The 22396-nt window shown below is 41.9% G+C and overlaps 1 protein-coding gene across 6 annotated transcripts in view; it reads right to left on the bottom strand.

The window, feature by feature from the left end:
* elf2a (E74-like factor 2a (ets domain transcription factor)) overlaps nucleotides 1-20792 on the bottom strand; it is a 145678-nt gene extending 124886 nt beyond the window's left edge. For 3 of the 6 annotated variants that reach the window (XM_069925367.1, XM_069925371.1, XM_069925372.1), the window contains exon 1: nucleotides 20081-20265. The gene's annotated coding sequence lies outside the window, so the exon portion shown is untranslated. Of the gene's footprint in view, nucleotides 1-19336; nucleotides 19394-19967; nucleotides 20022-20080; nucleotides 20266-20389 lie in introns of those variants that run through there. The other 3 variants (XM_069925368.1, XM_069925370.1, XM_069925369.1) reach the window with 3 other exon arrangements.
* Nucleotides 20793-22396: the final 1604 nt, after the last annotated feature.

Genomic DNA, 22396 nt, shown 5'->3' with positions numbered 1-22396 from the left:
AATGTGAAACTAAGATTCATATTCTTGTTTTGAAGCCAATATTAGAATTCCTAACCAGATTGACCAATTATTTAAGATAGCTTAATGTTCTAATTTATGGAAAAGAACATTCAGTTACTTCAGATGTATATGTACACTCAGATCCTTTATGGTTCTTTTGTATCTGAAATATTAGAAAGATGCTGTAAACATTAAATTTCAGATTTATTGCCAGAATACTTATTGGTAGCACAAAGAAACTGTACCTAATATATACAAGTAAACAAATAAAGAAATGTAAACAAACTGTGCAATACAAAGAAAAAAGTAAAGTGGAAAAGTAAGTCTCTGATCGAATTTGTCATTGAGGAGGCTGATGGTGGAGGGGTGGCAGCCGTTCCTGAACCTGGTGGTTTAAGTCTTGTGGCACCTATACCTCTTTCCTGATGACAGCAGCAAGAATAGAGTGTACTGGGTGGTGTGGATCCTTGATGATTGCTGCTGCTCTCTGACAGCAGCATCCCCTGTAGATGTTCTAAATGGTGAGGAGGGTTTTGCCTGTGATGTCCTGGGGTATGTCCACTACTGTTTGGAGGGCTTTACACTCAGGGATATTGGTGTCCCCATACCAGACCATGTATTTATGCACACTTTCCACCACATATCTGTAGAAATTTGCCAGGGTTTCCAATGTCATACCAAGCCTCCGCAAACTCCAGAGGAAGTAAAGGTACTGACATGCTTTCTTCCCAATGCCATTAGTGTGTTGGGTCCAGGAAAGATCCTCCAAGATGGTGACTTCAAAAACCTCAATTTGCTCACCCTCTCATCCCCCAATGATCACTGAATTGTATACCTCTGGCTTTTCCTTCCTGAGGCCAACAATCAGCTCCTTGGTTTTGGTGACACTCAGTGCAAGGTTGTTGTTGGTGCCCCATTCAGCCAAGTTTTCAATCTCCCTCCTATATACTGACTTATCACCTTTCTTTATTGAACCCACTATTGTGGTATCATCAGCGAATTTGTAGATGGTGCTATTATCGTATCAAGCTACACAACTGTAGGTGTAAAGTGAGTAGAGCAGGGGACTAATCAGGCATTGTGTGCCTTATTAACTGAAATAGGTAAAGGAAACAATCACCACATTCTAATAACAGGGCCATAGAGGTGCAGCACAACAGGGTATTCTCCTCACAACTGGATATACTCATGTGATAGTCCAGTAGTCAAGTTTTGTGGACCAATTTTTTGGGTCAAATTTGGGAGGGTGTGTGGGGAGAAGTTCAACTTTTACACGGGTCAAACGTTTTGACCACTACAAGTACCTGCTCAAGGCGTTGGGAGCTCGGATGATCAGGACCAGGTGGTAAGTTCACATTCAGGGAATCAGGAGCACCAATGAGCAGACGGTTGGGCCCTAAGAGGGAGTCCGTGGCTGGGACGAGGATCCATGGTCAAGAGCTCAGGTGGTGGGCAGCTGGGGCCTGGGAGAGGGTCTATGGCCAAGGCATCAGGAGCTCTGGTGGGCAGATGACTGGGTCCAAAAAACAGCCCCCCCACTCCTACAGGGTGGACTATTACATAGGATCAACTATTACATGAGTTTATACAATATGTTTAGATCACCCATTCTCAACTTATTTTGGCTATTGATCCCTTAGGACTCTGCTCAAAGTTTATGCCCCCGCCCCCTTTTGTGTGAAGTAGCCAAGTTTGTTTTCTTCTCTACTTCTCTTACCAATCGCATAAAAAATTATTTCAGTTTATCCCCCCTTGTCGTCCCTAGGGGACGCATGGCCCCTGATGAACATGGCTAGTCTAGACTACCATGCCTGCCTGCATTAATTCCATATCTTACTCATTCCATTACCTGTCCAGGTGCCTTTCAAATTCTTGCATCCAGCACCTCCTTTCAGATATCAAATACTGAAAAAAATACCCTGCAGATTTCCTTTAAGCCACCTCCTTTACACTTTAAATCAATGCCCGATTTCAGACAGATGCTAGCATAGGAAAATTATACTGGCCATCATCGATCTAACACGCAAATCAACCATATCACCTTTCAGCCTTCTTTGCATCAGGGAAAACAGACCCAGTTAATCCAAACTTCCTGATAGCTCACATCTAATCCATGCAATGTCTTTGTGAATCTTTGGTGCACTCTCTCCAGTTTAATCAAATCCCTCCTAAAATATGGTGACCAAAACTGCACAGTACTCCAAGAGTAGCCTAACCCACATTTTGTACATGTCCCAACTCTTGAACTCAGTCTTATTGCCTTAATTGGCTGAGGAATACTAAAAACTTATCATCCTGCCTACCCACATTCCAATTTTTAGAAACTATGAACTTCTATGTTTGTGAACTTCAGGAGGACCAGGAATGACCACCCTTCACTACACATTAATAACTCTGTAGTGGAGAGAATCAAGTTCCTTGGAGTTCACTTAACTAGTGACCCATTATGGACACACAGCATCTCCTCACTGGTCAGGAGGACACAGCATCTCCTCACTGGTCAGGAGGACACAGCATCTCCTCACTGGTCAGGAGGACACAGCATCTCCTCACTGGTCAGGAGGACACAGCATCTCCTCACTGGTCAGGAGGACACAGCATCTCCTCACTGGTCAGGAGGACACAGCATCTCCTCACTGGTCAGGAGGACACAGCATCTCCTCACTGGTCAGGAGGACACAGCATCTCCTCACTGGTCAGGAGGACACAGCATCTCCTCACTGGTCAGGAGGACACAGCATCTCCTCACTGGTCAGGAGGACACAGCATCTCCTCACTGGTCAGGAGGACACAGCATCTCCTCACTGGTCAGGAGGACACAGCATCTCCTCACTGGTCAGGAGGACACAGCATCTCCTCACTGGTCAGGAGGACACAGCATCTCCTCACTGGTCAGGAGGACACAGCATCTCCTCACTGGTCAGGAGGACACAGCATCTCCTCACTGGTCAGGAGGACACAGCATCTCCTCACTGGTCAGGAGGACACAGCATCTCCTCACTGGTCAGGAGGACACAGCATCTCCTCACTGGTCAGGAGGACACAGCATCTCCTCACTGGTCAGGAGGACACAGCATCTCCTCACTGGTCAGGAGGACACAGCATCTCCTCACTGGTCAGGAGGACACAGCATCTCCTCACTGGTCAGGAGGACACAGCATCTCCTCACTGGTCAGGAGGACACAGCATCTCCTCACTGGTCAGGAGGACACAGCATCTCCTCACTGGTCAGGAGGACACAGCATCTCCTCACTGGTCAGGAGGACACAGCATCTCCTCACTGGTCAGGAGGACACAGCATCTCCTCACTGGTCAGGAGGACACAGCATCTCCTCACTGGTCAGGAGGACACAGCATCTCCTCACTGGTCAGGAGGACACAGCATCTCCTCACTGGTCAGGAGGACACAGCATCTCCTCACTGGTCAGGAGGACACAGCATCTCCTCACTGGTCAGGAGGACACAGCATCTCCTCACTGGTCAGGAGGACACAGCATCTCCTCACTGGTCAGGAGGACACAGCATCTCCTCACTGGTCAGGAGGACACAGCATCTCCTCACTGGTCAGGAGGACACAGCATCTCCTCACTGGTCAGGAGGACACAGCATCTCCTCACTGGTCAGGAGGACACAGCATCTCCTCACTGGTCAGGAGGACACAGCATCTCCTCACTGGTCAGGAGGACACAGCATCTCCTCACTGGTCAGGAGGACACAGCATCTCCTCACTGGTCAGGAGGACACAGCATCTCCTCACTGGTCAGGAGGACACAACAGCGACGGCACTTCCTGAGAAGACTGAAGCAGGCAAGGCTATCAGCCACCATCATGTTAACTTTCTACAATTCTGCTACCTACTTGGGCAGACATATGGGATGGAGTATTACTTTTCCACTTCAATTCTGAAATTCATCACATCCAATATTGAAACTGAAGACATTGAAAGCTGGGATTGCATATGCCCTAAAGCTGGATAGGTTTACATGGGGATCCCTTCATGCAAATTCTAGATTCTCAGACCCATGCTGTTACTTTGAGAAGTCAAGGGCAGGAATTCCCAAGAGTTGTTTATTCAAGGAGGCATCAAGACCATCCTTGAATATTTTCTTTTCTCCACTTGAAACCATCTTCCCACCACAAGACTTGGATACAATACTCATTACAGAATCTGTCATTGAGCATGCAAATGATATGGCCTATCTTAACAGAGCAAAGTAACTGTATTAGGTTCTCAATGCCGGAGCTGTTGGCCTGGAAGAGGATACCAACTTTATCAAGTGTCCTCTCACTCTGTTCCAGACTAGCATTTGTTGTACAGCCACTGAAGAACCATTTGACTTTTTAAATATACAGCAATGATGTTGAGAGGAAAAAAACCTAGCCCTACCAATAGTATCTAGGCAGTCACCAAAGCAGCAAAACTTTTGTTGGGAAGATTATTTGTTGCCACCTTTTTGAGTCTGGAAACACGCAGCTTCCAAGTCAGAGGTTGAATGCTCATAAAACTGAAGAAATTTCCCCAATGGTTTTCATTTATGAAACAAAACTTGTGCAGAGTGAGCGAGCTTTTAAATCACACTAAAAGTTCAATGCATGGAGCCTTTCATGTGGGAGAAAAGGATTCAAATTAAAGAGAAAAATCTAACAAAATATTTCACTCTGAAATCCTGGAGAAGTATATGGAACCATTTAGAGATAATTGCAGAAAAATATGTTCTGAAAGGTCTGGTGATACACAAGGTAGCTAAGTTTGCCATCGGTGGAAATGTCAAAAGGACAGACTGAAGAGGATTTGGCCACAGAATTTCAATCCTGAAAAGTTTCAGTTACATCTTGGAGTGGACAACTAATCAAAGTATAGCCTTTGTCCAAGAATCCAAAACAAATAAACTAAGTCATTATGAACAAGGTAACCCAATTGAAAAAACACTCAGAATCCATTAATTTAAGTTAGCATGTGCTCAAATACCTTTGCTGTTCAAACTCAGCATACATTTCGAGGTAAGTCAACTTGATACAGTGAAGAAAAAAAAACACTATTTCAGAAACGCAGGTAGGAGAATTAAAAATCAAAATGGCAGCTCCAATAATACCTCCCACCTCAGTTCACAGGTTGCTAAGGCAGAAATGCAAGGAAAGAAATGTGGTGAAAAGTGTGAACACCTATCTGCCCAATGTGCTGATAATGAGCTTATGGTCATACACACAAGTACAACATACATGTGAACAGAAATTCCAACGCTGCAGCCAAACAGGTACTAGGTCCAGTTGAGCAGGAAAGACTACTTTCTTCCCATTTTGGGGGGGGAAAAGCCCACATTCAGCCCGATTAAAACAAAACCTAAACTTTACAATTAATAATCTCTAGTTCAGATCAAGCTCTTCAAAAAAAAAATACAAGAATGAAAGCAGATTCTTACTTCTCATCCCACCTGCTGAACTCACCAATGACCAGTAAATGGGTCATTTTATAAAACAGAGTAAAAGTTGGAAATTATTTCAGATTGGAACTGCGGAAGTAAGCAACAAACCCCAAATACAGAGTGATCCTCTCTAACCAACTGTCAATGTCAGAGAAGAAAAGGAAACCAAATGATCCATTACAATATATCTATTTTAGTGAGCAAAATCTATTGCCACATGATATAACTACTGCTACAATTCACCATAGCTGCCACTCACACAGCCCACGATTCCTGCCCCAGCTCATAGCAAGCTCCAGAACTTGCATACCAGTTATATTTAGAGAGCTTGCTCTGTAGCACACCCTTAAAGGCACCACATCACAACAGGCACACTTAGACTTCTGCCCAGCAGTCTCCGAAAAGCCATCGCAACAACTTGTATTCCCAGACTAACAGATCTTCAGAAATTCCTTTGGATTTCTTCAACAAGTCCATGGATTCTTCGGTTCTAAATTTTAAAAGCAAAATGAACATGCACCATTCACTTAAGCTATGCTAAAAATTTGGAAGGGATTGGTTATGTGAAGCACTTCAGTTTCACACTAGAGTTCCCATCCTAACAAATGGCAGTTGATTTTGCAAATTCCTTCTGCTTTTCAAAACCACCATAATTACCAACACCTTTATGAAAAAAAACCCTTCACCCCATTCAAACTTCTGCCCTCAAACAATCTTCACCTCCATCTCAATGCAAGGTATATTCCATTCTCATCTTTCAAGCTTAAATGTTTGAAGTTTCCTAACCTTTCCTCAGCTAAAAGGTGCCTTCACCAAAAATCACAAATAACATCCACTGAGATTCTCAGCATGTTGCATTATCCATTCCCATCCAATACGGAAAAGTCAGTTGCATCATCTTTGTAAAGAGGCCTTTTTCCATTGTTATGAGCCCATACGACCCCAAAACCCAGCAGCAATAGATATTCACCAAGACAAATGGATACTAAAACAAAAGTTTATTTTAATTATCTTTAAACATGAAAACAGAATTACACTTTAACTTATCTATTATTAACTTACTTAACCCCCTTCTAATTCTAAGCGCACATGTGTATGCAAGTTCAGAAAAGTTCTTTGATTCACAGTCCAATCTCACTTCTCACTCCTCCAAGTTTACTGGTTGCAGGCAATTCTTATACTGTGTACAGAATTTAACACGTATAAAGTTCACCTGGCTTTGGTGCTTGAAAGGTAAATGGTTACCACTCAGGAAGGTTCTTGTAGGTTTTCAGAGAGAGAGATATGTGGTTCCAGGACATCCACATCTGAAGTACTTCCCTCAGTCACCTCAGTGCCTTGCCGATGAAACTTGCCCCATCAGGGTTCACCAGATGATAACCTCTTTCTTTCAGGTCATCACAGAGTTCTTTTCGGTTTCTATTATTCCAAATGAAACGTTAGACAGCCCTCTCCTCTTGCATGAACCACAAGGGCTGTGACCAGGCCATCTTCCACACTGGAGCTTCGGTTTCAGTTCCAGCAACTTCTGCTGCTTGACTCTTCGCTCCTTCTCTCCCTCTCCCCCCTCCCCCCTATACACACACACTGAGGCAGCCTGTTTGACACTCTGCTTGCAAAACCACACGACCCTCTTACGACAGCGAGTCTTCTGTAGACAATAGGGCACCAGGATGTTCTTTCATCCATTGCTTTTAGGTAAAAAAAAGTATCCATTTGTCTTGGTGAATATCTATTGCTGCTGAGTTTTGGGGTCGTATGGGCTCATAACAATGGAAAAAGGGCTCTTTACAAAGATGATGCAACTGACCTTTCCGTATTGGATGGGAATGGATAATGCAACATGCTGAGAATCTCAGTGGATGGTATTTGTGATTTTTGGTGTAGGCACCTTTTAGCTGAGGAAAGGTTAGGAAACTTCAAATATTTAAGCTTGAAAGATGAAAATGGAATATACCATCAGTGACCTCTCTGAAATCTCTCGAAGCTCATGCAAAATGGTGTGAGAAGCCACTATATCTCCAGTACTTCAAATAAGATCGGTTTTAAAGTGTTTGCATGTGATCTACTCCAACAAACCTTTCCAAATTTATCTCCCAAACACATTCCTTAATACTCTGCCACACCATTATCTGGTTGACGAATCTCTTGCTTGTCCAATAATATCCAGGCTTCTAATACAAAGAAGCTTCTGAAATTCAGCCTGCCCCAATAAATCAGAGTCCACTTTCAATTTGTGTTGATAACACCCAGCAACAATTTTCCTTCATTTCCTTTGACCACTCTGCTCTCTTTTGCCAGTTTGTTCATCCTAACCCCCAATTTTGCACAAATACCAGAAAGACGATGGATCTCATTTTCACCCATCACAAATACCGCACCACAGCCAAAGGATCAATTCCAGTTTCCTTCACAAATCAGTGTTGGCCAAACCAGAGCTTCCAACCTTGATTGTTCATCTGATCAAAAACTTACAACAGAAGCCACAACTTTTCCACTGGAACGTGCTTAATTCCATCCACGAAATGCAGTCTGTCTCAGCTTTAACTTGTCTGCTCATCCAAAAAGTACTCTCCAGAGTCAATTATGCCATTGTAAAGAACGACTTGTTATATAGGTCGACCCTGGTATTTCCACCCTAAATGATGGTTTTGAGCGATACCCTTTGAATAAGACAACCCCAAAAATATGGCACTTACTGCTGACCAGTGAATGCTGTTAAATCACAAGATTTTAATAACAAATGATCATTTAGGTGGAACACAGCTGTACATCAGAAATATAGCAATCACTATTGAGTCACAAGGCCAAGCTTCACAGTCAAATAAAAATGAAACTTATTGAAAGGGGTTCCTTATCCCATGAATGCACACATTGTGCTGGAATTAATCAGAGATTTGGCTTTGGTCCATTTGACACTGGTATCATTACTATCTACACTAGATGTTAGCCAAGATATTCCTGCTCTGGGCATTTAATGTTAAATGTCACACTCAACGTGAAGGTTAAAATGACCATTGCCTGATCAGCTGCCCCTTGTATTTGCTTCATTTTCCTCCCATCACCTCAAATGGGTAAAACACAATACAGCTGAATTTCTGACAAGCCAGAGGAGGGACAGCACCAACACCATTTCAGTCAGATGCAGAGAGTTTAGTTGAAAATTCCTTTGACAGACACTCACAACACAGAGGCGCAACTCAAAATGCTTGTCTCTTTAAAGCTTTTCCATTTCAGTAACAAAAAAAGAAACTTAATCAACAATTTATTTTGTCAAACTTTAACAAATGTAAAGTAATTAAATAGACTGTGCCAGGCAAATACAAGCAATCACATACACAGAAAAGATTAACATTTAAGTATTTGAAAATTTGCAGTATTCAGAATACACTGCCCATATTTAGACTCCCAAGTAGCCACACTGCATCACATTATTCATTGCTCATGTCACAGTACACTGATCTGAATTGGCTGTTTGTGCCCCTGTTCACTTGTCAATGTTCCATTTACTGCAATTAAAAATGTTGTGGGCAGGAAGAAGCACATCTACCGAACCCGAACCTCGTAAATGAGCTCCATTTTTATTTTTAATTCTGCAAGCCACAATAAAGTGAAATCCAAATTCCAGCGCTCATCATTGCAATTACTCAGAGAAAGAATGGTTTTGCAGAGTCCAGTTCTAAACCATGACCTTATTCATTATGATCTGGAAAGTATTACAAAATTCTATGAGCATTTTTCATTTCATCCAAGTCTGAGAAGTAATCATCTACCATTACTCTACCTGCAAACCAACCTTTTGTGATTCATGCACAAGCACTCCTAAGTCCTTCTGCATGGCAGCGTGCTGCAATCACCTGCCATTTAAATATTCTGAAATTCCATTCTTCCTTCCAAAGTAGATAACCTCATATTTGTCAATATTGTACTCCATCTGTCAGACCCTACATCTCTCTGCAGACTCACCATATCCTCTGCACAATTTGATTTTCCACTCAGTTTACAGTCGCAGGAAACTTAAGATTCTCTATACTCTGCCCCCTCTTCCAGATAGTTTATGTATTTCATGAACAAATGCAATCCCAGCACCCCACTCACCACCGATCGCCAACCAGAAAAACACCCAGTACCCCAACTCTTTCTATTGGGTAAACAAACCTCTGTGTTAATACATCACCACCAGCTCTATGCATATTTATCTTCTGTACAAGACTTGTGCACCACCTTATTGAGCTCCTTCTGGAAATCCAGGTAAACAAGATTCATCTGCTCCTCTCTATCTAATACACTAGTTATATTCTCAAAGAACTCCAGTAAATTTGTCAAACAGGACCTGCGTTTGCTGAATCTCATGGATCCATTTTGTTCTAGATGCCTCACCATTTCTTCTTCAACAATAGCTTCAAGCATTTTCCCAACCACAGATGTTAAATTAAATGGGCTATAGTTTCCTGCCTTTTGCCTTCATCCTTTTTTTGAATAGTGGAGTGATGTTCATCATCTTCCAATCCAAATGGACCCGCCCAGGGTGCAGAGAATTTTGGTAAATTATCACCACAGCCTCAACTACAACTTCTGCTATTTCTTTCAGTACCCTGGGGATGCATTTCACCAGGACTTATCCATCTTTGGACCCTCAAGTTTTCTGAGTACTACCTCTTTAGTGGTGTTGAAATTAAGTTAGATGAAGAATATGCAAAAATCAATACAAGGTATTGGACAATATCAGGCTGAATGTTACTTGTGAAATTACATGCAAAACCTTTGACATTAATATTATTCAAGTTTATCCCCCAACAGCAGTGAATAAAACGTCGGTCAATTTTATGACAAACTTAGACAATGTAAACACTCAGAAAATAACATTATTCAAGGTGACTTTAATGCAAAAGTAGGCAAGACCAGGGACAATATTGGGCATTATGTCACTGATGAGAGAAATGAACAACTAGCTATACGGATCACAGCACAAGATTACATAATTGGTAATAACAACTTCAACCTACACTCATGAAAGAGCCCAGGAATAACCCCAGAAACCAGATTGATTACGTGCTTACAAGGTATAGAAATGCTCTGAAATCATGCAAAACATATCCGGGTGCAGACTGCTACAGTGATCATGTGCCAATAATCATTGTCATGTACCCGAAACTCAAAGCTTCAGATACAAAGAGAGAAACCAAAGCTGAATTTGGGACTTTTGATTTTAAAAAAAGTACATCAAAAATGAATTCCAAATAACAGTGAAGAGCAAATTTGAAGCTCCTCATTGCTATTATAGAACAGCAATGGAAAAAAAACTCAGACAGCATAACACAAGCAGCACAAAGGGTGATTCCCAAACAGGAAAAAGCCAAAAAGAAATGGATGACAGAAGAAATTCTGAATCTTATGGAAGAAAATGTGAGGAAAATGAAGAAGCCTGCATATCCTTGCATGCACAGATAACAACCAAGTGCAGGAAGCAAAAGAAATGTGGCTCAAGGACAAAAGCGAGTTAATAGAGCAATTGCAGAAGACCAACAACAGTGATCATATGCATGGTGAGATTAAAGAGGTCACAAATCGGAAGAAAAGCAGGATGTATAAAAGCAAAAGATGGCTCTACAATTATGGAAAAAGAAAAAGTAACGCAAAGATGATCAGACTACATCAAAGATCTATATGGTAACAAAGACCGAGGGAACAAATTTGATACTGGCAACAACAATGAGACCCCAGCAATAATGAAAGAAGTAGAACATGCTATGAAGAAAGAGCAAAAGGGGAAATCATCATGGCCAGACAACATTCCAGTTGAACTGTATATAGAGCTAGAAGATTTTGGTGTAGAGAAATTGGCTATGTTATATTTTCTATTCAATATGATTGCTAAAGTACCAGAAGATCTTTTAAAGATCTGACAAAGATCCAGGTGCAACAGAGTGTGGACAACACAGAACAAATTGTTTCATCAGCCACCTCAAAAACTCTAGTTCGAATCATCGTGCCCAGAAGATTAAACCAGAGATCAGTGAAGAACAGAGCAGCTTTGTCGAAGGCAAGGGAACATCAAACACCACTTATTTCTCAGGATTATCGAAAGGTCAATAGAAGTACAACCAGACCTAAGCTTCTGTTTCATTGATCTACACAAAAGCCTTTGACACAGTGCAACACCAAGTCATTATGAAAATGCTTTAAGATATTAATATCAATGGAAAATATGTAAGAATAATCAGGAATCTCTACTGGCAACAAAGTGCAGTTATACAGATAGACAATGAGATTGGAGAATATCAGATAATAAAGTGAGGAGTCAGACAGGGTTGTGTTCTATTACCAGGCCTTTTCTCCCTGTACAGTGAAAACATCAAGAGAACCAGATAAGATCTATCTGGAATAAGTATTGGAGGACACGATATCAACAACCTCTGGTATGCAGATGATCAAGTACTGATAGCAAATAGTGAGGTAATTTTACAGAAATTAGCATCTACCATCAACCCAGCGAGCAAAAGACTTGGCCTATCTTTAAAAATGAAAACTGAAGAAACCGGATTTTCCAAATTGTAGGATTAGAAATGAAGTTGTGAACTTGTTTCAGGATTTCAAGTACCTTGGATCAAGGGTAACATCTGATGGCAAATGCTAAACAGACATAAAAGCAATGGCAAGAACAGTGTTTATAGAAATGAGAAACATCCCAACGAACAAGACATTCGCCTTAGAACTCTACATTCTTCCTACATTGATGTACGTCAGTGAGACATGGACCATCACAAATGCAATGGAGAAAAAGAATCAATACAGCAGAGATGTGGTTTCTCAGAAAAATGCTCTGCACATCATATACAGACAAGATAACAAACAAAGGACTTCTACAAAGAACAAAAACAAAATATACATTACTTAAAAGAACCAGAAATCAGCAATCAAAAAATTTTCAATGCATCATCAAAGTGACACATTAGAACATTTATTGTGTGTTATGTCATATAGGACCCTCCCTGCAAACCCCCCCCACCCTGGCCAAAAACACCTAAAAAAAAATCACCCTGGGTCCTATATGCAAAGATGACATTTTGGTGCTGCAATTTTGGGCACTGAGATACAAAGCACTCAAACTACTCACCCAGCTTCAAGAAGCCCACGGAGGTGCCGCGGTTGTCCGGGAAGCGGGCTCACAGCTTCAGAAACCACCTTCCCTCAGGTGCTCCGTGCTTTCCAGAGCCACCACTCACTTCCATGAGACGGCCGACCACGACAGCAGCGCAACGACCACGTTTGTGATAAACAGCAATGGTGCGATTGATCACTTACTTTGAGGGGAGTGCTGGGCCTCGATGATCAGGCTCCATGCTGAGCCTTGGTTCAACAAGCACTGCCCCTCAAGCAAATTGAATGAGGCACGGGGAAGGTGGCAAGCTGCTCGACATTGCAACCCACTACGGTAAATTAGCTGGTTCAATCCACTATTTGGCAGTGTGAAATGTGGCTTATATAATCTACCTTTCTTCTCTTTATTTCTTGCTTACTGGTTGTTATGGAATTGTGTTATTATTAATCTTTAGGAAGATTATATATATTTCTTAGAAAAGGCTTTGTGGGTGGTCAGGGACACACACAGACACTTACACAGAAACCATTCTGAGGGACGAAATGTCTACTAGTTCATTGTTGGTTGAAGCTGTGTAATCAGCCATAAAACCTGGAGTGATTGTGATTGAATTGTTGAAGACAATGTCATTTACTTAGAGAAACCCCTGTATAATCTATTCAAACAAACAGGCTTTTGCTTCAATGATGTGTGCCGACAGAGCAGAGGCATTGGCTCATAAATGCTTTTGGAAGAGAAGGACTTCAAAATGAACCAGAAGTCATGATGAAAGCAAGTCAAGTGATTACTAGTGCACTAAGAAACATCTGGGGTCAGAAATGTAACATTCTATGAGGAAAGAACTGTTTGCATTCTTCTTGTCAATGGAGGAACACAGAATTGCAGTATCTTCAGGAAGAATGGCTACTCTTGGTCAAGAGAGAGAAGTACGGCAGTGGCATTTTAAATATCCACTTGTGACTGACCAATTTTGGGTTTAAAAAAAAACAAGATCCTTCTTGTTTCTGGATCATAACAATTGTACTTCATCAGACGCATACCAAGGTTTGTGAAATCATTGTGCGAAACACAGAGGTAAATCATTCATATGAAGAAACAATTCTCTGAAAACAATTATAAGAATTTTGCGAGTTTCAAGTCTGAGGCCTCACACCTACTCCATAATTACTTTAGAGTAACAATTTAAAGAATCTGAGTTTTAACACAAAACTGACTGAACTTTAAAAACTGATTTTTATTTTACAATTGTGTTTAATCTGTAATGGTTTTGGAACCACACACACACACTCTCAGGGGTTGTAAGTTAGTTAAGTTAAAAAGTGCTGTTATTAATAAAAATTGTTTCGAAGATACCAATGTCTTGGTGAATTTCTATTGATGCTGGTATGTTTAATCTGTAATGGTTTTGGAACCACACACACACTCAGGGGTTGTAAGTTAGAGTTAAGTTAAAAAGTGCTATGTTATTCATAAAAATTGTTTCGAAGATACCAATGTCTTGGTGAATTTCTATTGATGCTGGTATGTTTAATCTGTAATGGTTTTGGAACCACACACACACACACACACACACACACACACACACACACACACACACACACACACACACACACACACACACACACACACACACACACACACACACACACACACACACAGGGGTGTTGCAAGTTAGAGTTAAGTTAAAAAGTGTTATGTTATTCATAAAAATTGTTTCGAAGATACCAGTGTCTTGGTGAATTTCTATTGATGCTGGTCTGGTGTGTAATTACTGGTTCTTTGTTGCTTCTTAAAGTTTTCCCAATCTTGTTTCCCACTCATCTTGGCGACTTTGAATGCACAAGTTTTTAGTTTGATGCCTTTCTTGATCTCCCTAGTTATCCAAGGCTGGCTTGCCCACACCCTGACTGTCCTTGCTTTTAACTGGAATATACTTTTGTTGAGCACTGAAAAAGTCATTTGAAAATCCTCCACTGTTCCTCAACCACCCATCCATCCATCCATATAGCTGGTGTTCCCAGTCTACCCTGGTCAACTCTTTCCTCATCCCTTTATAGTTTCTGTTGTTTAGGCATAACGCACTGGTTTGGACCGAACTATTATATCCTCCATTTGTATGATAAACTGAATCATTCTATGGTCACTTTTTCCATGAGGATCCCCAACTACAAGATCACTAATTTTACCAGTGTCATTGAACAGGGCCAGATCCAGGATAGCACGTTTCCTTGTAGGTTCAGTAACATGCTATTCAACAAAGCCATCAGGCATGCATTCTATGAAGTCCTCAAAGTTGCCGTGATCAACCTGATTCACCCAGTTTCTGAGTATGTTGAAGTCCCTCATGATAATTGCTGTTCCATCCTTACATGCCTTCGATATTTTTTTGTTGTCTGTGCCACTGCAATGTTATTATTGTGTGCCTTATAGACGACTACCACAGGTAATTTTTCACTTTATTATTCCTATACTCTACCCAAATGGACTCTACATTTTGATCCTTAGATCTTGCATCGTCTCTCACTATTTCTCTGATCTCATCCTTAACTAAGAGCACTACCCCATATCCCTACCTTCCTTATTATCGGATATCCTTGGATATTTAATTCCCAATCCACTCCACCCTGCAACCCCGTTTCTGTAATGGCCACTATTTCATACCGCCTTTGTACTGATTTGTGCCACAGTTCACTGTCCTTATTTCTAATACTATGGGCATTCAGATAAAGTGCCTTTATACCCATTCTGCATTTAAAATCTGGTAATCTTTGCTTCTTTTGGATTTGACTTATTTCCTCTAGTCTTACTTTCTATTTAAACTTTTGCTTTTACTTTATCCACACCTCTTTTTATCCATCTGTCTCCAATCTGTTGAACCTACCCCACTACTATTGACTTTAAAGCCCAGTCCACAGTTCACATTTTGCGATTCACCAGATCTAAGTTCAGATGGAGCCCATCCTCTTTGAAAAGTTCCTTCCTTCCCCAAAGCTTGTGCCAATATCCCATGATTTGGAACCAACTTCTCCTACACCAATACTTAAGCCGTGTAATTAACTCTAATCTTTTGAACCCTGTGCCAAATTTGCAAATGTCTCAGGTAGTAATCCAGAGATTACCACCTTTTTGATTCTGCTTTTTAATTTGGTCCCGAGCTCCACAAATTCCCTTAACAGAACCTCCTTCCTAGTTCTACCAACGTCACTAGTACCCACATGCACAACAACAACTGGATCTTTCTTCTCCCACTGCAAATTCCTCTGCAGGTCAGATAAGATGTCCCAAACCCAGGCACGCAACGCAGCCTTCAGGACATTCTTTCCCGCGAAAGAGAACTTTTCCTATTCCCTTAACCAAACTATTCCCAATTACCACATTTCTCTTCTCTCCTCCCTCTTGAATGGCTGCTTGAACCACCAACACTGACATACAATCACCCCTTAAATGAACTGCACTTATTCAATTCACTGTCAAATATGTAATAATCTGGATAGTCACAACCCAGCCTACTGAATAATCTGAATCAGAATGCTAAATGATTGCATTATTACAATTATTCTGCATATTTAGGTTTAAATGGCATTAAGAACATTTTCCCAAAAACTTAATTTTACAGAAGACTTAGCAGAATAATGCTCTCAATAAAATCCTCTCATTATGTAGTGCTCAGAGTAGCTCCAACAATGCAGCAAAGTCACACGACATTGTTTTCCTCAAATACCAAACAGATGTTGTTTACTGTATGCCCACATCTTTCTGCTTCTGTCATCACCAAGATTTGGCCCATTCAAAAAATAAACTACAAACATGCATCAAGCTCACATTCTCCAGTAGGCAGAGATTAGACAAGCACAGGCAGCACAGAACTGAAGGCTGACTATCGTTTAGCTGCTGGCACCAGGTGCTAGAAATGAAAAGTCATTCTACAGTCAGTAGCTCTTATCACTAGAAAAACACTCTGTGGGGAAAAAAATGAGTCACAAAATCCATACAGATACCCAATGATAAATGGATCACAATTTAATTTTTTAAACCAGATATCCAAACAAAATTTACTAAAAGATGTGAAATTTTTAAAAAACATGGAGAAGACAATCTACTTGGAGCACAAAGCCTTATTCTTAAAGGATCAGTGGCTAAAAACATTACTACATTTAAGTATTCAAATTCACTGGCAGTCTCTCAGCTCTGCCAAACTCATCAACAACTGCATCCAGTCTGCAAACTATGAAAGAAGAGGTGAGTTTTGGTAACACAAGGTACTGCAAATTATTAAAGGAATATCCATCACTGCACATCCCAAAATTAATATCTAAACTCTCAAAATTTAAGGCTTTTTCCCTGATCAAAATTAATCGATGTCCCATAGACCTCAATCTCACAATAGGCTTTGTGGGTTTTTGCACACTGTCAACAATCTCCATGGCTAAAAGCTCTGCAAATTTCTGTATTGACATACTGTGTCCAGTTCAAGCTTCTGCAGTTAATGAAAGAGTTTAGAGGTCTATGCCAAAGTAGTTTTAACAAATACGTTGGCAAGTTACACTTGATAAACTCAGAAATCAAAATACAAATGGACAATTCAGTGAACTGTCACACAAGAGTCGTTAAGGCCTGGGCAGATCAGCCACAATCGTATTGAATGCTGGGCAGGTTCAAGAGCCAAGTGGGCTTCTCCTTTCTCATGTTCCTGTACACCCTTCACAGATTGAACTATGTAATCCAAACCACTTGAAAACAATATCTCTGCCACTGCCTCTCCCTAATGGTTCAAACATTTTAACATTAATATTTTAATCTAGAATGAATGCCAAAACAATTTCAACGTGGCAATCATTGATCTCATTCCCCTTGAGAACAAACTGCACAACATTACACTTCATGTACATTCTCCAGTAAAAAAAAATTAAAGTACAACCAGAACGTAATCCTACTTTGAAACCAGTAATAGCTTTTACCTTAGATCAGTGGATACATTTCTGATAATTTAGTAATTACTTAATGAGGTATAGCAAAAGACAGAGATAAACCTATTCTGTCATTCAGTGGGACTGACCATAGATGGTCTTCAGCCTAAACTGCACAAATCTAGTGTTACTTCATATCCCTCAGTACCTTCAATAGCCAATACACAACTCACATTTAAGAGAGTTATGAAAAATATCTCTCATCATCTGCCATACTTCAATCCAGACTCTAAATGTTTAGATTATCCCTCAACATTCCAAAGAGAAATGGCTTCTACATTCTCTTTTCATAATTTAGTCCTTTGCAGAGACATCATGCTGTGCTGTGCTTCCTCCCAAGAACAAACATCATTTACAATAAAAGGCCACTGAACTAAAATTCACTCTCTATAAATGTTGCCTGGCTCATGAAGTATGACCAGCATTGTCTTTTTATCTCAAATTTCCAGCATCAGCAGAATTTTGCCTCTCTACCTGCCATGAGATAGAGCCCAGCGTTACTTAGAATATTCTACACAAGATCCAACCACAATTTTATATAGCTGTAGCCTTCTTGATCAGTCCTCTGGAGATCGCAAATAATTTTCCATTAATCTTCTTGATTAAAATATCTTAAGCATGTATAAAAAATTATCTATGCACATAAACAATACCTCAAAAATAATGACCCTCTCAAGTCTCTTCCAACCACTTACAAAAAATGATAAAGAATTTTTAACCCAAACAACAATTTGATATCCAACAATAACAATTTGTTTCTGAATATAGCTTCAGAACCTCTGTATTAAATTCAGGTTATCCATTTTGGATATTCAAGTCAGCATTTAAACATCATGCTCGTTAAGTTCAATGAGCAAGCAACACTATTCATTTTCCTTTTTCCAGCTCAACAGATTAACTGGTCTTACTGCTACTTAGGTGGAGGGAGGGGTGCGTACAATGTCCCACCTTAACTGAACAGAATAACCTTCAACATAAAGCAAAAAAACAAAATGCATAAGGAACTTGGCAGGTCAGGCAACATCCATGGAGGAAAATGGACAGTTAATGTTTCAGGTCTTCGGAAAAGGATTGGCAGGATTAAAGAGGAATCAGTGGATAGCAGTTGAACCAAGGAGTGGTGAAGGATGATAAAGATGGAGATCGTGATAGGTGGAAGCAAAGCAAGGAAAAGGTGAAGGTGATGGAAGGGGAAAAGGAATAAGGGTGCAAGAAAACCTAGCTGAACGAGGAGAGGGAAAGGGGCCGAGTGGGAGCAAATGATCTGAAACTGAATACAACATTTGTGCCATTTGCCAAGAGGGATGGAGCTTCTCTCTGTATTTCAATGTCAACATCACAGTTAGTAGACATACAGTGTGCAACATTTCGATGAATGGAACCACACAAGAGATCAATATGGTCTTTCTTCCCTGCACCTATCTTGTGACTTGATCAGATCCAGTGACAGAAATTAAATCCTGTGGCTTGGCCGAACAACTCATAACTGGTTTGAGTGCTGTTTCAAATCAACTCATTTGCCTCACTCATGAGTTCTGGCTCTAAATATTTCACTGAACCAGGTTTCAGAATGGATCTGTCGACTGCAGTGCAATCAGCTCGAGGTCTAGAAACAAAAACATTGAAGGTTTTCCATAGCTCCACGGCAACATGAACCAATCACGCTTCAACATTAGTTTCCAAAAGACCAAATTACATCACAATTATTAATTCAGCTATAAACATTCCTTAAATTCAAGGGCAGAGGTATATCCCTAACATTGGCTTAGAACCCAACAGCCTACACATTCCAATAATGTTTTAAAAATTGAAAAATGCATCATTTCCAATCCAACATGACTTACTTTCAATGAAATTAAGGCTATTCTACATTTTCTGCTCTTGCGCCAGTGGCCTGGTAGCCTTCCTTTCAGATCTCTTAGCCTTTATTTATCATGGGAAGCATTCCAGCAATGAGTTGCTCAATCCAGTTCCAGTCTGCAATTGCCCGTTGTGCTCAAATCAAAACAAGACAGCAAACCACCCCCCCCCCCCAAAAAAAAGTCAACTATTCTACTTCAAGTCTTGCCAAAAAGGCAAAAGTTGACCGTCCCATTGGGAAATTTCACAAATTGGAGGCCAGATCATAAAGTCAAATTCCTGCCACCACCAGCAGCTCTTCAGGCTTCGGAGGGGCTGTCATTTTCCCCTTTCAACCCCCAACTGGAAGAGCACCTCCTGCACTGACCATCTCCCCACTTCAACCAGCCACAGAAATATTTTGAAGCCTTTCGAAGGTGCTGGTTATGGAGCAGGGGGGTGGAAGTTGAGGACTTTCACTTTCCCAGCGTTGTCCGCCAGCTGAGAAGCCGGGGGTGGGGGATCATCTTTCCCACTAGGCCTTGGTCATAAATAAACCCGGGCTGCACGCGAAACTCAGCAGACGAGCAAAATACCACGGAATCGAAACTCAGGCCAAGCCGCGTCCAAATGCACCTCAAAATGTTCCCTGAACTTTCGAAAGGAACCAAGTTGAGCCCCCAGGGCTGAGCACATTCCACCAATCCCTGGGAACGGAGCGGAGTGCTCCGGGGAAGCCGCCTCCTTACCTCTCTCACGCGGCTTTCAGACCAGATCCGAATGCGAGAGGGGACGGCGGGCTGTGCTTCTGCGTCCAGGTCGCGGCTCCGAATTGACGCCGTGTGAAGGCGCCGCCGATTCCCTCCCCCGCCCGAGGTTTCGGTTCACACCGAGAGAATGAAGCTCCCTCCCTCAAGGCTAAATCCAGGTCACAGCCCCCAGATTTCCCCAGAACGTCAACACCCCCCCCCCCAAAAAAAATCCTCTTTCCCAGAAATTCTTCCAGCGACCAGAAGGCGAAGACGGGAAAAAACTATCAGCTGATTTGCATCACCCACCAACCGCATTTCGAAATCCTCCTCAACGTCATCCGGTTTTCTCCCGAGTCCTTCTCCAAACATCATTAGAAAAGGCGCGGATATGGGGGCGGGGGCGCGGATTTCCCTCTTCAGAACCAGTTTCCTTACCACCTCCTTTCTGCAAAGAAGACGGGGTGAAATAGGGCACGTGGACCTTCTCTTGATAACTAATTAATTGCTTAAAAGGGGTGACCAGGGTCGGAAATAAACGGGGGAGGGGTTGTGATCGGCAACAATCTCTGTTAAAATAGTGGGAGGGGGCAGAGATGCCAGGCTCGGTCCTCCACGACTTTCTCAAGCCCAACGTTGGACAGTTAATGCTGCTCTTTCACAGATCCTTGGCCGCCACAAAGTTCCAGTCTCTCTCTGTCGATGTGTTTTTGTTTTAAAGAGACAACCCTCTACCAAAAGTAAGATTGTGTTGCTTTCGTCCAAATCATTCTCAATTGACACCAGGAGGTCGGTCCCTCCTTCAACGTGGCAACGCTTTGGCGTTGGTCCCATTCCTTGATGTTAACGTCCAGGCAGGTTGACACCGATCTTCGCCACGGGTAGAATTATTTCCCCGCATTTTGGAGGGGGAACAATAGCGCGGGGTCTCCTCGGTGGGTCAGGAGGAGGGGGGCGACTCCCGAGCGAAGTCTTCAGCCGATTGGAATTGACCCTCAGGATTGATCTGAACTGAGGAGGTGAAACTCTTTCGAGCAAATATCCTGGAGGAACACAGTTGAAACGCTCCTTTTCTGTACAGTTCGGGAAGGAAGTTATGGAGCAAGGGAAGATCGAGCAGAGGCTGCAATCCCGAGCAACACCAAATCTGCCCGAGGAACTCGGCAAGGTCAAGCAACAGAAATGGGAGGAAAATCGTTGTCAGCGTTTCATCAAGATTGAGAGTGGGGGGGGGGGGGGGGGGAGAGCTGACTGGTGTGATGAGGACAGGGAGGAAGAGCTTGGGGGGGGGGGGAGAGCTGACTGGTGTGATGAGGACAGGGAGGAAGAGCTGGGGGGGGAGAGCTGACTGGTGTGATGAGGACAGGGAGGAAGAGCTTGGGCGGAGAACGTTGAAGACTGGTGGAGCAGAGAAAGGGGAGGGGTGGGAGGATGGTGGACCCATGGAAAGTGGTCAGTGGGGGTGGAGGGAGATGCGCCCTATTTGGGTGGATTGGGTGATTAGTAAAGACAAAGGATGCCAGTTAAGGAATCTGGTCTGATGCGAAGGTGACAATAGTGGGACAGTATAATGAATACAGACATGGGGACTATTTTGCAGAGCATCTATCTCTCTATCTGCAATGGCCCTCCTGAGACACTGGCATTGCTAATTCAACTCTCAATTCCTTTTCTGACCTGTCAGTCCTTGGTCTTCTCCATTGCCAGAGTGAGGACCAACACAAACTAGAAAATCATTCTGCATGGATCGTCTACAGCCCACTGATATGAACATTGAATTTCAGGCTATGTCCCCTTTCTCTTCTAACACATGACTTATGTCCTCCCCCAATTTTGTTCCCTTTCTCTCCCAGCCCCATTCCCATTTATGGTTATCTTCATACACCCCCCCCACACACACACACACACACACACACACTTTGGTTCCATCTGGTCTAATTGTACCAAGTTATATTGTTCTGGAGATCATTGCTTTCTTAAGCACTTTTGTTCTGTCAACAACAAGGACCTCCCAGTGTCCAATCATTTTAATACCACATACCATTCTCACTGACTTGTCTGTCCATGCCCTATTGTACTGCCCATCTTTGATTTCTGTGAATTTCAACTGAAATGTCTGAAACTTTGACAGATATTTGATATAAAAGATAGGGAGAGAGAGTGTAAAAGTAATGTTGAGGCTAGTTAGCTCTGATTGTGTTGAATGGCAGTGCAGGCTGGAAGATTGGCCTTTGGCTGCACTAATGCACTATGAAACATCCCCTGTCAAACCATTCCTGTCTATATTGACTCCTAGCCTCCTCCATATTAAAATGA

Source organism: Narcine bancroftii, chromosome 3 (assembly GCF_036971445.1).
Source record: "Narcine bancroftii isolate sNarBan1 chromosome 3, sNarBan1.hap1, whole genome shotgun sequence".
NCBI lineage: Eukaryota > Metazoa > Chordata > Chondrichthyes > Torpediniformes > Narcinidae > Narcine > Narcine bancroftii.
This window is presented reverse-complemented; position numbering and strand designations above follow the sequence as displayed.